General features: G+C 35.8%; 1 long non-coding RNA gene across 1 annotated transcript in view; it reads right to left on the bottom strand.

The window, feature by feature from the left end:
* Positions 1-9,996: 9,996 nt before the first annotated feature.
* Positions 9,997-15,550, bottom strand: part of LOC120587483 (uncharacterized) — a 44,172-nt gene continuing 38,618 nt past the window's right edge. The window contains exon 3 of the long non-coding RNA XR_005648978.1: positions 9,997-10,446. This is a non-coding gene — a long non-coding RNA (uncharacterized LOC120587483). The remainder of the gene's footprint in view (positions 10,447-15,550) is intronic.

Below are 15,550 nucleotides of genomic sequence, written 5' to 3'. Positions count from 1 at the left end.
TATCCTGTTGTTCTATAAAATTTCTTTTACACCGAGTAAAAAAGGTATTTTAAAAATCGTTCAGAGTACCACCTTGTTTCCCCAATAAGCACAGAGGATTTTTTAAAAGCAATTTTTACAAATGATTCCTAGAAGTTTTATTAAAGATATCCTGCTATCCTTTTGTAAAACAGTCTAACTCCTCTCCCCTTCCATTTAGCTATACACTGGGGAATGGGCAAATGATACATATAAATTGTGTCCTGATCTCTACCGATTGAATTTGGCAACTTGCTTCATTTTGGCATAGAAACAAGTTATTTCTTTACTGAAGCTGTGGATTTAGTTGGAACCCAAAGTGCATCTTCAATCTCATTAGCTTTTTCAGGGCGTAGAATTGTTGTAATGCATTTTAGAGTTTTCACTGTTTATAGGATGATTCACAACTTGCAGTTTAAAATAAATGAGTTGTTTCATTATCACTAGATTGAGAATGTACCCTTATCATGTACAAAGTTTCCATTATTTCTTAGATTCTATTTATGCACTGGTAGCACTTGCATTAAATTCTGAGGTTCTCTGGTAGGCTTACTATCTGGTAGTGGTAGTGCCCCTTTAGTGTTCTTCTTTTTCAGAATTTTACTAGCTATTCATATTTATTTTTCCATGTATCCTTTTGCATCAATATGTACATTTTAAACATACACTATTGATTTTTTATTGGCATGCTATTGATCTTTTTATGAGCCTAGTGAGAATAATATCTTCATTGACTATTACTATCCAAAACAAAATATATCTTTCAATTTGTTCAGCAATTTTGGGGTGCCTTTTATAACAGTATTCTAATTTTTTTTTAAATATAGATCATGCACATACTTTATTAAGTATATTTCTATATATTTTTAATGCTGCTATTGCATATGGGATTTTAAAAAAATTATGTTAGTTCTTAAAACTGATTGTTATTTGTATATGCTATTGATTTATATGTATACAATTTTTACCACATTATCTTATTTAATCTCTTATTGTGTTGGTATTCCTTTTCCAGTTTATTCTCTTGAGTTCTCCAGGGATACAATCATATCGCCCATAAATAGTGATTTTTTTCATTGTCTTTAAATTTTTTATATCTCAGTTGTTTTTCTTTAGTCTAATTGCATGGATTATTACTTCCGGTTTAAGGGTGAATAAAATTAGTGACTATGAGAAATGATACCTTATTTCTGTTTAGACTGGGTAGCCATCCAGAAAAAAAATTATGTCCATAACTTATACCTTATAAATTCTACCAAGACAAATTCCAAATCAATTAAATTGTAGGAGAAAATATGGGAGAATGTCTTTATAAACTTAGTTCCAAGGATTTCTTTCAAAATATTATTCAGAATCCAGAAGCCAGAAATTTTTTAAAAAAGATTGATTGCTTTGATTACATCAAAAAAAATATTTCTACCTGATAAAATAAAATAAATAAAATTAAAAAAAATAAAAACAAAGCCAAAGACAGAAAATAAACTGGTAGCAAAAAAAAATTATAACTCATATAATAGAGAAAGAACTACATTAATATATAAAGTGCTCCTAAAAAATGATTTAAATAATTAGAAGCCAATAACCCAGGAGAAAAAAGGATATAAACATCCCTCACAGAAAGTCAAATACAAATGGCTCATAGTCCTGTGAAAAGGTACCCAATCTCCCTCACACTAAAAGAAAAGCAAATTAAATAACACTGTAATCTCTTTCTCACCTATCAGCATGGATAAAATCTAAAGATTTGATAATACACTATTCTAGCAAACCTGTAGGTAAACGAACATTTTCAGACTTCATCGGTAGAAATATAAACTGCTGAAATCTTAGGGATGGTAATATTTGTAATATTGATAGGTATTCAAATACCATTCAACTCATTTCTGCTTGTGGGTATTTATCCTAAAGACATTTTCTCATATGCAAAGTGAATAACTTACATGGTTATTCATTAAAGCATTGTTTATAAGAACAAATGACGAAATATTCCTGTGTTTATCTAGAGGAGACTGATTAAATAAATTATCCATACAATGAAATAGTATGCAGCTAGGTAAAAGAAGGAGGAACCATTCACTGTTCAGATTTGAAAACTCCTTGAAGGTATTATTAGATGAAAGCAAAAATTCAAACAGGCCATATGATACATCTTTTCTATTTAGAAGAATAATAGGAAAATAAGAAAAATATATATTAGTATTTACTTATGTATGCATAAATAAATTATGGAAGGAAACACAACTATTAATAATGGTTATGGCAGTGGAATAAGAACTCAGCAAATTGGGGATAGGGTTGGGAGAAAGATATTTCATTAATTAATTAATTAATTATTCATTTGTTTACTTAAGTTTTTCAACTAAATAATATATATTTTTAAATAAAATAGAGGCTTGTCAGAAAGATGAGAACAGAAAAGTGGGTCAAAACTCCTTTTCCGTACCAGCTAAAAAATAAGCAAATTGTGTCAAGCAATTTCTCCCAGAGATGGTCCAGCAGAACAACATTAGGGCAAGACATCAGAAGCTGAGTGATGGTCTCTCTTTCAAAAAAAACATAGCTCACAAACTCACCTTAATGTTGCAAACAAGGGCCACTTGTAGCCTGTGCTAAACTTCCACGTGAATTAGAAACAAGCACACCGCCCCCTGCTCCACTTATTCTCAGGAAGACTCAGGTTCCCAGTCTGGTCAAGTAAACAATGTATTTATGATAATTTTTAGATAATGCCTCTTCCTTTGGGTGGAAGCAGTCATGCTCTAGGTCACACAGCTCAGTCAGCAAGAATATGACTTTCAGCCCCCACTCAGCCAAGTGCCTTTGCCCAACTGTGAAGAGTCATAGGAAAGTAAGACAAAGGGCAGACCACTGCACTTCGATCCCTTGCACTATTGCATGAGTCACGGGAGCAAACCATGTCAGATAGAGAGAGAGAAGGATTTTCGCTGACCCCAAGTTCCTGTTAATGGATTCCCCTTTCCCCAGTGTGAAGGAATACCTTTCTGAATTGAATGGGAATTTCTCCTAAAAAAGAGAAAGAGAGGAGAGAGAAGGAGAAAAGGAGGAAGGAAAGAAGAAAGAAAGGAGGGAAAGAATTGTAGGAAAAACAGGAACTCCTTGCCTTAGAGTCAGTTTCAGTGCTTCACGAAAAACACTCCAAGGCAGAAGCACCACCACCGGGCTGAGGAAATATATGAGGCCACACAAAATGGAGCACAGACAGGCAGCTTCTCACCAACTGAAAAGTTCATCCCAATTCAGAGACATTTTCTTAAAAGGACATTTGCCCATGTTGGCAGACAGACAACAGGCAAAGGATGTCACGTACCTAAAAGCAACAGTAGGTCACAGGGAAAATCAGATATGAAAAACAGGGATATAAAGTGCTGTTCTTCCGAGACTGCCCAGGCTTCAATTTTCTCTTTATCTCTCTGTGTCTGACTAGTAACCAAACCATTAATATGTATCTATATTATCTCTTTTTTATCATAAGGTTAAAAGAAGGAATGAAAACCGTCAAATTAAGCAATGAACAGACCTAAGGAGAAAGTACCATCTTAATTTTTGTTCGAATAACAGATCAAAAAAGACCCGCCTTCTATCAAAGATAAGTATAAACAGTATTAAGTTCTTTGACAAGTTTTGACAAGAAAATAAAGATAACATGATAAAGCTGGAAGAGTATATTTTTACAAAGATTTGTTCCAAGAAACATTCAAACATTTTAGAACATTGTTTTTACTATATTTAAAATGAAAGATAAGATATAAGAAGATGTTTTTGAAAAGGAGTGACCGCATGAGGGGAAAAATTAAAGCATGTAAGGTAACTAATAATGCCATGACGGTATTTAAAATATCACTCTAAGCTGTAAAGAAATAAATAGACCTTGCAGAACATTAAATCTGGGATGTGGAGAGAGGTTGGACATGTTCTTTCAGAGAGGAAAGCTAAAGGAAAAAGAAATGAAAAATGAAAAAGAGAAAGAGGATAGAATAGAAGAGCAAGCAGCAGAAATCTGACATCTAGATAATTGATCTTCCTTGAGGAGAAAATAGAATACCCCAGTCCAAAGCCATTTAAAAAATAAGGCTTTAAGCTTCACACATTCTCCTCCAGTTTATTCTTGCTAAAAATTGAATGCTAGCTCAAATGTCCAGTTCATTGATTTTCCTACCCAGATTGTGGATTGTTTTCCTCAAGAGCCAAACGTGAGAGTAGCAACTCAAATGCTTTGTCTTAAAAGAGAATAAGTGTATTTATTAGATAAAAATAAGAAAGACACAGCAATAAAATATATGGCACCGATTTAGTTATTGGCCAGTAATAATAATAGTGACAATAATAACTTAGGTATATTGAATATTTTCTGTGTTTCAGGGAATATGCAAAGCATTATCTAATTTAATAATCACCAACAACCCCATGAAGAAAATATTATTATAAAAACCATTTTACTGATTAGTAACCTAAAGCTTAGCAAGGTTAAGTAATTAGTCAAAGAGCACGCAGTTAGGAGAATGGAGAACAGAGACTTGAGCCTCATTTATCTTGCTCCAGAGTCCATGCTCTTAACCACTATGCCTTTGCCATAAAGTCCAGGTAGCCCTTTGTGGTCACTCTATAGCTTGTACTCCCAGTTACAGCCAATGAAGAATCAGGTAAGATTGGATCTCTAGTATGAGCAAATCAATCCCCAGGGGTCTTCGCTCAGTTACTCTTTCTGCAATGTATAGAAATTTATAGCTCATTTTTTACCACAGCCAGAACTACATTAATCACTGAGTAAAGCCTAGTATTGGATGTAAATGAAACCATGGACTGTTCAAATGAAGAAGAGCTAAGAAAAGAGAGAGAGTGGGGCAGAGCAGAGCACAGACAATAGATTATGACAGCAAATATAGCTTTCTAACTAACCAAGCATATTCCAACTGATCACACACCCACTAGCAACTGGACAGAGCCCATCTACATTAGAGAGGTCATTAAATGTCCAAAGAAAGAGAGAACAAGCTTGGCCTTACTTTTGATGGTGTGTACCATAAACAGTTACCTTGGTTATAAAGTCCTGCCGCTTTGTACGTAAAATGTCAAGTGAACTAACTCACTGAGTCAATTTGACTCACTGAGTAAATTGAAAGGAAAATGCTGGTTTCCCACAGACTATATAATAGAACAGAAAAGTGCGTCGATGATATAATAAAGGGGGGGAGCTCTCCTCAAAGGAAAAAATGAATAAACCTGCAAAATCATAGAGCAAATCTCTATATGTCAATTAAAACATCAAAAGTGACCAACACCTTGACATATCCTAATAAAATTATTGAAGTTCTAGGAGGAGAAAAAAACCCACAAGTATCCAGGTAGAAAAAGACGATGACCTAGAATGAGTGTCAAAAAATCAAGCTAACCTCAACTTCTTCCCTGAAACATTAGATTTTAGATGAAAATGAAGCAACATCTACAATATGCTCCTCCTGAAGTCTCAAAGTGCACATTAGCATGGGAAAGCTTCTGCAAAGTCTTGCCATGCATATAAAAAAGAATAATATTAAACACTAAGTTGTCTATACATATTAACTTATTGACTTCTCATAGCTCTCATAGAAGGTGATATTATTATTATTTTACAAAAGAGGACACTGATGCATAGGGAACTTAGTAAACTTCCTGAGGTCACATATCTGAAAGTAGCAGATGCTGTGATTTGTATCATTCGCTTCAGCTCCAGAATCTGTACATTTAGCCACTATGCTGTTTGAAAACTAACAAATCATCTGAAGTGAAAGATAATGTACAAGTACTGTCCCAATGATAGTACTATGGTCAGCCCATTTTGAAAATCTCCTACTCATCTCTCAGGTGCTAGCTTAAACATCAGTCCTTTAGGAAAATCTTCCCTGTGACCTCTTTCAGGCTAGGTTGTCCAGTCAGGGTATAACTAGGAAATGAGAGTTCTCTAGGTATTTCAAACAGAGAGGATTTAATAATACAAGGAATCAGTTACAAAGGTGATGAAAACAGCTGTGAAAATAAATAGGGGACTGTGAGGCAAGAGATTTATAACAGCAAGAAGTTGTTATTATCTCTATGGAATAAAAGGACAATGACAACAAGCCATGTTGCCCAGACGGTGGCTGTTCAGAGAAAACCCGGATCACAAAGTGAGGGACTTTCTGATAGGAGATAGAAAACCCAGAGAAGATGCAGCTATTGCTGGAGAGACAAGAGGAGGCAGATAGAGTAGAGGAGAAATACCCTGGATTCTCCTCCCCATCTTCTAATCTCCTACCAGTACGTCCCATTGGCTGAACTTATCTGAAAGGCATATGTACCAGGTATTGGTACATATAAGGGAAACTGGGTAACATTGTTCCCTATGACACAGAGCGGAACAGGGAAATAATAATGAATACAAATAAATTTTGCCTGTTATAACATCAAATATTCCCACATATTTCTGTTGTAACATGACTTACCCTTGTATCCATTTGTTCAGTGTTTGCACTTCCCCACATGGCTTCCCCAAAGCCATAGCAATGCACCCTTTAGATCACCCTTCAGGAAAGAACCTTTGTAAGTAGCTGACAGCCTCCATTGGGTTCACCACTCACACCAAGGTCATACTTGGCACTCACACCAAGGTCATATTTTGCCAGGGCTGCTCTTAGTCAATGACTAAGCACAGCAAAAGTATTAGAACTGGGCCATTCCTGGCCGGCTGGTACCCCTCTAATGAGCAAGTTTTTCTCAGGGCTCCCTACCAGCCTAGCTGAGAGTTTCTCAGAGCTATACTATAGACTTAAGCTCTTCTACCCAATCCTCCTCCCTTCCTCTCTTCTTATAACACTGTCAGACCTATATCATGATCCGAGGCTCTCCTCATCTACTCACACTCCTTTCCTTCTTCATGATCTTTCATGAGTATTTCCTCCAATAAATCTTTTGTACTTTTAGTGCCATTTTGGCATATGTTTGCCTAGAAAACCCATCTAACTATAACCTCCTGGAGAGGAGAGAATGTGTAGATCTTGCTCATTGCTATAGTTCCTTCCATGACCCAGTACAATACCCAGTACATAGCTGGTGTTCAATACATATTTCATGAATAATTGTCAAATGTTTGAAGGAATGAACTGACACCACACAATAAATCTGTAGCAATAAGTATTAGTCATGAGTAGATTTGAAACAAGCAATAAATAATTTGTCTTCAAATGAAGATTCATTATGAGGCATCTTGCAGTTTGCAGCTTGCTCTCATACAAAAATAATCCTGTATTAATCATTAAAGTGAGTAATATCCAAATATTCCTGGACTTGACATAAGGGAAAACTCTTAGAATTCTTCCTTGGTTTCTAAGCAAAGCAAGTAACCTGTAAATTGGCATTTCAAAATTTTCAGATTTTCACTATTCACTGAAAAGTGTGTGCATTCAACAGATAGAGAACAAAGAATTCAGACTATATAAGGTCAGAAGACAAGATTATTAAGAAGATTATTCTTGTAGTCAAGAATCTGAACACTATAGAATCTAATTTAACTACCCCTATCCCTGTAGGCCTTTTATTTGAGCTGCCTCCTTTTCAGAGAGGAAAACATTTAAAATATCTGAGTCAACTCAGATTACTAAAACCAAGCACATAGTACTACAGAGTGCTCACAATTTTCTTTCATTTCATTCTACAAAACCAAAAGCAACATAAGAAGATAAGATGCAAAGGGTCGGGAGAAATAATAGGCATTATGTTAAGTGCCAATCTCTTTTAAAAAGTGTTCTTTGCCACTAACATTAACCCCTTCCTAAGAAAAAAATCTGAGCTGGGCAAACACTTAAGTGTTTTTGTGTGAAATTTCTGGAGAAGTCTAGGCTTACTTTGCTCAGTGAATATGCTTTCATTCACAGTCTCGATGTCTATTATTTTTCTGAAGTTAATTATGTTAACTTAAGAAAAACACAATTGTTCCCTTTGACCCATATTTCTTATAAATTGAAGGTAGATCTACAGGCTTACTGAGATTTGGGTTTTATTTTCAACAAGACTCCTTCCAAAGTGATTCTGTGAACTCCCAGTGGGAATCACATAATGTCCAGTTATCATCCATTTCGTGATGGTAGCAGGCACTGGTGCTCAATGCCCAGCTCTATCAGGTAATTAGGAGTTGAAAAATGCTACTGTAATATTTTTTTATTTATTAACTAGAATATTTTATGAAGAGAAACCATCTCATCAATAATTTGATTACCTTAGGTACAGTTAGTATGGGAAAAAGCAGAAGAAAAACTTGATTCTATTAATTACTAATCAGCTTTCAAAATAGTGAATCAGACTCAAAGAATCCTCCAAAAGTGACTAATAAACTTTTCTTTCTTATTTATTCCAGCATCATTATGAATTTATTTCTTTAAATATGTTTAATATATTTTAATCCATGGAAATGGTTATCTTTATTTGTGCATAAATTAGTTCACCTTTAGCCAGTGTTAACCTGCTTATGTTGATTCCTGAGCCTTTTTGAAATGATCCCAGTAGTCTTTGATAGTGGCTTTACTTTCAAGTATGACAAGATTTCCATGTTCATCTTGTGCATTTCCTGTCCCAGACCTGAAATCAGCCTCTTCTCTAAGAAGTTATGGTTTAAATGTAGCGGCAACTATGAGCTAGTGGTGCTCCTTTGCTGTTTGCTTTGTTCTTTGTTCTAGGCCTTTACAAAGAACAAAGGTAGGAAATATGTAATCTGGAAAAGGATAAAATATATCATATGTTCATAATGCACTGATATCTGCAATTCACATTCTGGACTGGGGTTTTTATAAGTCTCACATTGTAAATTGGTAGTATAGACACGTAATAAGAAAAACCCTGATCTTGGAAAAACTTGACCATCTTGTTTCTTTAAAAAAAGAGAAGAAGATAGACATGAAGACAGAAAGATGGATGAAAATGTTATTGATTAGAAGAGAATAAAACACACCTATAGAATGGCTAAAAATAAGTATTGGTAAGAATGTGGAGAAATTGGAATCCTATGCACTGTCAATAAGAATGTAAAATGGAATTACTACATTATCCAGCAATTCCACTTTAGGGCACATACCTAAAAGAATTGGAGACAAGGTCTCAAAGAGATTATTTATACACCCACATTCATAGCAGTATTATTACAATAACGAAAAGGTGGAGGCAGTTCAAGTGTCCATCAATGGATGAATGAATAAACATTGCACCCCACTCCACAGGCCACCTCCCTATTGGTTCAGTGTTTCTCCAGGTTTTTATGACCCTCCCTTCTGGGATGCATTGTGCACCCAATGGTGTTCTGTCTCCTTTGACACAGAGAGACATGGGACTCATGCTTAGAGTGAGACATTGTCCACAAAAAGGAGCCTAAGCTCACACAAAATTGTGAGGCTGAAATTGGAGGGTGCTGAAAGGATGTGACCTGGAGACCCTAATGCTTCTCCCACAAGAGAACAGACAGGAAATAAGGATACTGGCTGTATATTGATGATACAGACGAATGAATAAATTTTCCTAGTTGTGATCATTATATCATGATATGTGTAAGAGAGAGAGAGAATTCTTGTTTTATAGCTACATTCTGGAATATTTACAGATAAAGTGAAAAGGAAGTCTGGGAATTGCTCCAAAATAATCAGAGAAGGGAACTCCTTACTTCAAGGAGGAATACAGAAAGAAAATTGGCCATGAGTTAATACTTGTTGAAGCAAAGTACATAAGTATATGAGGATTCAATACAATATTCTTTATATTTATCTGTGCATTTAAAATTTTCTATAGTAAAATATTTTTTAAAACATAATTGTTTAGCAACACTTGTAAAGATAGCCATCTAACGTCACTGAGATCAAAAATGTGTATTTGCCTGTGTGACCTGTTGGTTAGTCATGACAACATTTTCCATTCTCAAATCTTGAGGGATTTCTTAGATATTCTGAAAATGGTAATTTCTGTTTATGAAGTTTGAAAGTGTTTGCAATTAAAATCATAATTCAAAAAGACTTAAAATGTTAGTTGCTCATGAACTGTTATTATTTACTACTTATACATTTTTACTTGTTGACTGCTACCACAGAATACTATAAATGTTAAACTTGGCTTTTATGACACCATTTCATTCACTATAGACTGACAAAATCAATACCAAAATAAGAAATCTAATGAGCAAGGCTTCATTGTACTGAGGCCACCAGTTTAAAAATGAAGCATCGTGAGATGGAAAACCTCATCGCATATGCGGTTTCCTCAGAAAACTTAAAAACATCTTTTAAAAGTCAAATAGATACTTTTTCTTACCTTTTCTTGGAGAATTTACTGTTCTGAATTATGCCATTTTACCTATTTCTCCATGGGTTGTAGTTTATTGATCACAAAGCAGCAAAAAAAAACTGTTGCTTATTTAATCTGGAAAGAAAATCATTGGAAGGATGTGAAATTGTGTACAGAGTGAATGGAAAAGCTGAGAACCAAGTCTGACAAAGGGCAGAGACTTGAGCAACTTCAGATTTTATGGTAGCAGGATCAAGTGGTTACGATCTCAGGGTACTACCATCAGGGTGAATGGCCTAGAATTATTTTCAGGTTTTTGTTCTCTCTGTTCAAGATTCTTTTTCTCTGTAAATCTCAATGGCAGAGCTTGGGCTGGGGCCCCTCCTTTGGTCTTGATTGACAATCCTAGCATGGCTATATCTAGGAGGAAGAGTATTTCCTCAAAGCAAAAATAGGACCATAAAGGAGATTGGATAATGCAGAGTGGGCAGACAAAACCAACAGAGACCTCTCCGAATACCTTCATTGAACCGTAAGAGGCTCATATCACTATCCCCAGAACAGAGCTCAGTGTCAGGTTGTGAAATGAGCATAGATGTCAATACTGGACCACAGTGGGTATTGCCAAAAGCACGGACCTGAGATATAGAAAGGCAATGCCATTCAACACAAATTGTCTAAGTTAAATGTTTTAGGAGATAATAGATGAGCCTGAGCAGCTTAGAGAGCCCAACAGAAATAAGATGGGATAAAGAAATGATAAAGAAGTTCACTTTAAGTTGACCATACAACTCCACAGCAATCAGAGGCAGCACATTCTTTTGAACAAAGGTCTGACACGATGAAAGATCAAGGTGCTGCATATACATGTACATCAATTAGATTATTTCTTGATTGATTACTTGAGTCTATACACTGATTTGTATATAAAATCCTCAACTATAAGACAATGCTACATACAATATGAGACTCTGCCAATAGTGACTACAATATTTTCTACTCTGTGTACAGTGAACTATTGATCACATATTGATCTGGTAAGTACATCTCGACATACCTTCATCATTATTATCATTTCCAAATATAAAGGGCAGCAATATTTCGCCATTAGTATGAAAGACTACCATATATTGCAGGACACTGTTAGACAACAGGCATTCTTTATTGAAATTGAAAATGTTATGTGAGCAATTATATAAAACGTGTTAGTGCTTAGCCATGTTTAAATTGACGTTGTAATTCATTAACGTTTACATGCAATTTATAAAAGGTTAAGAGCGCAAAGCTCTTTTTTAAATGCAGGTAACTTTAACAGTAACATACATGCAGGAGTAAATATTTCACACTTCATTCAAGCAAAATGTAATATTGTAAAATGCATTAAAATAATTTTGCACCAGAATTATATGAAAAATAAGTTGCTAAAATAATGTTCAGATTTTAAGAGAAATATCAATAAAAATGCTGGACAATTTTAAAACAACCAAAATCTGCTTTCCCAGTCAAGACATAGATCCACTCAAACACCAAGGAAAAAGTTGGATTATACTTTATCCATTGTTGGCTTGTTCTGAAGAATTTGAATACTACTGCACTTTTCTATTATTTCTGTTTCTCTACAAAGATGTCTGATCAGCCAGTTAAATTAAAGTTGTTTAATAATAGCCTTCTATATATATAAAAGCGCTGGTTGGAGAAACCCATGTTCCAAAAGTATATCCCCTCTCTAATTGTATTTTATTTGAAAATGGTTTCATGGTCTCAGTTAATAGGAGTCCCTAAATGTCGATTCTTTAACTCAAACCAATCTTTCAAAGAAAAAAATTTCTTTAGAGAAGAGAGGAATAAAGGAGAAAGAAAGCCTTTCACACTTAAAATATGCTCAGGAAATGTTTATTGAATAAACAGTGTCAGGAATCCCAATTTGAGCCTGTGCTGCTACTGTATTTTAGAAAATTCTGTCTGGACATCTCAGGCAAACTGGTAAAGAGGACCTGTCAGAAGTTTATTTGCTTCAGAGGATGAAGAATTTTCCAGAGAAAGCCAACCCTAAGACAATGAAACATGACTCCAAAACAATGACTTGGCTGCTGAGGAGAAGACCCAGACATTGGCACCCACCTCTTTCTATTTCCTCCCCCTGGATACCTGTCTGGCATCCAGGAGGAGACAGAGCTCCAGGTAAAACCCCAATGTCCTGTTTCATAAAACTTCGTACTGATAGAGGTGCCAGATGTTTGTTCCCTAAAAGATTCCAACAAAAAGTGGGAGAGAGGTCTCATCCTCCATTTTGCGACAGACCATCCTGCAGTTTGGCCACTGAGAGGGTTCTATCTTGTCCTTCATGTACCTTTTAGGGGGCTGCAGTGCCTGATTTGAGAGCAGAGCAGCCATCTGATGTTTGGGTATCTCGCAGGCACATGTAGAAATACTTGGAATTACCATTTCAGGGGAGCATGCCATGTGCCTTGAGCAGGTGATAGTGAGAGTCTGTAAATTTAGAACATTACTGATAATGTGACTCTATTGTACCTACAGATTAGTGAGCCTGAGTCAACTCGGAGAACAAATAAATGAATAAGTCACTTTAAAACACTTTTTCCTTCACAAGATTCGAAGTCAGTAAACATTAGTAGACTGCGATGTCACAGAAAACTGATGTATCAAGACAAAGACTAACAATGGCAAATATCTAGGTTTATCCTGGACAACAGTCTGTGACAATTATCACTTTTTCTTTGAATTCCGTGTTCACAGTAAATCAATCCAAGCAACTTCTAAGCTCCTTAAAGCTTTGCTTGATTTTTTTTTCATATGCATTCTGAACAGTTTCTTTCAACTGTTTTAACGTCATCTTGTCCCATCATATCTGATAAGAAAAAAAAAAATTAACTCAGGTTGACATCCTCCCTACCAGAGACGCAGAGCTATTGAATTATCTAAAGATGGTTCTAAATACCAGGCTTTAAATGATAACTAATCTGCGAAAAGCAAGCATTGTTTCCGACATGCCATGTCACATTTCTAACTTTTCACTCTGCATTGTGCTACATCCTGCAATGTCAGCTAAAGTGGAAAGCAGCAGTACACAACATGATGGGGTGACTTAAAATTGAATGAAAGCCACTATTCAGGCTGAGTATCCATTTTATGCCATCCATTAGGAAAAATATAAGGGCAAAGAATGAAAGGTTATTTTCAGAAACCATTGTTTGAAATAAGCTATGCTTCCTTGAACACTTACATAAAATGTATCTCTCTTCTCTATATCTTTACTCCGTAATTTATTATTGTGAAAGCCAATTTAAGAGATAAATTCTATGCCATTTCCCTAATCAACTTGCACTTATGCATGCTGTCGCTTCATTCAATAATATAGTTTTTGGCTTGAAATCATGGACCTTTTAAAATTTTGGAGTTGGAAAGGACCTGGGAGATAATATAGGTCAATTCATTTACTGCACTGATGAGGAAACAAAGCCAGGGTAAATGAGAAGTGCTCAAAGTCACAATGCTAATTAGTGGCAAAGCTCCTGCTAGAACCTGCATCCCTTTTCAGTCAGTGCCTTTCAATTACACTGTGTGGGATGAAAGATGCTATGAGGAAATGCAGCAAGTGTAAGGGCACCTTGAGATTATTTACAACAGTATAAACAACAGACAATTAGAACTACCATGCTCTGATTGAATTTCTGCTTTCTTTTCATTTCTTGTCACATTTCAGTGGTTTCAGAGTGTTTGCTATTTACACAGAGTGGTCAAGAAACAAAATCCTGTGAACCTGATAAAATATGCTGGGTAATAAGCTACAAATAAAATGAATGGAAACCCCAAGAATAGACCAAAGAAAACAAGGGACAGAGCAAGAAACAAGGGAGAGAGCAGGCAATCTGGAGAGGAGAGAGCACTGATTGCCACCTAGTTATTGTTTTCATTTCTGAGATGATAAAACCAAGAATTAGGGCCATTAGCTTGCCCAAGGTGACCAGGAAGCAGATGTTTATCAAATCCGGTCTCAGCTGCCTTTCCAACAGTTTCTAACCAGACCTTTCATAATTTCTTCTCAATTGCTTCCTAATATAAATAAACATTATGCCAAATTTATCAATTCTAGTTAGGTTTTGAGAGATGCTAAAAGAGAAGAAGGACAAAGAGTAGAGTCACACCCTAGAAAGATAATTCTAAAAGCTGGCTGTATTTCAGGTAGTAGGAGAGACCTGAATGGAAGGATTTCAGGAGAAACACAGTCTCTCCTCCCATCTACCATGAAGGCCTAAAACAACAATCCCCGCTTTTTGTCAAGGATTTTTGTTCTTTGTGCACAGATTGCCCATACCGAAGTTTGTGCATGTTACCTGCCATCTTGCTCTCATTAACCAATTCAGCTTTGTCTTTACCTCTAGACTCCCTTAACTCTGTGACTGTGACATTCATTCCCAACTTCGCTGACTTTTTCAAATGTACATAAATCATTTGTTTAATAATATACCCTCCCTTCTTAAAAATAGAGACATGTATCCAGTTTAGGGGTGCTAGCATTTCCCCCATTGTCTCTGCTGCCTCAAGTGCTGTCACACAGTGATTTATGTCTCTATACGAACTAGACACAGGTGTCTAGACCTGAAAATCTGAACAATGTTCTCTGACGCTTTGCTCTCTTACGAGTTGTTCTTCCATTCTTCCTAAGCTAAAAAGCATTCTACCTAACCTAGGAAACAGATGCAAAAGAGGACTTGAAAGAATGGGCTTTTTCATTGTTGCTCATTGACCTTGCACTATCACTCCAAACTCTAAGCACTGACAATAACTTTAAAAGCCTCTTGTCCTCTTTGACATTTTTCAAAAATCTCTGTTCTTTCTAAGTCTTAACCTTCCTGACTCTCTTCTTGAAGGCCCCCATGTGTATTTCATGTTTGTCCTAGGTCATTTACTCATTCTTTCTTTGAGTATAGCCTTTTAAACCCAAGTCTTGGTCTTCGGCCAGCCTTAGAGCTTCCACAGATACCACCCTTTTTGTTTCTTCATGAGGAAAGGTATATTTCAGAAAAGTCTTTTCAAAATTACATCTTTAGAGCCTCCTTTTTCTCCTGAGTTACCTTGCCTATTAGAGTCTTAGCTGTGCAGATTCTTGAGGCAGAAGGGAACACCACCCATTCCAGGAGTTGAAAGGTGGTAAGTGATGACAGTATAGTGTTTAAGGCAGGGCTTAAGGATTTTGGCATCTTAACCCTCAGCCTTT

This window comes from Pteropus medius, unplaced genomic scaffold (assembly GCF_902729225.1).
Source record: "Pteropus medius unplaced genomic scaffold, Ma_sr-lr_union100, whole genome shotgun sequence".
In the NCBI taxonomy this organism is placed as follows: domain Eukaryota; kingdom Metazoa; phylum Chordata; class Mammalia; order Chiroptera; family Pteropodidae; genus Pteropus; species Pteropus medius.
The sequence above is the reverse complement of the archived record's forward strand: the minus strand, read 5'-3'. Positions and strand labels throughout refer to the sequence as shown.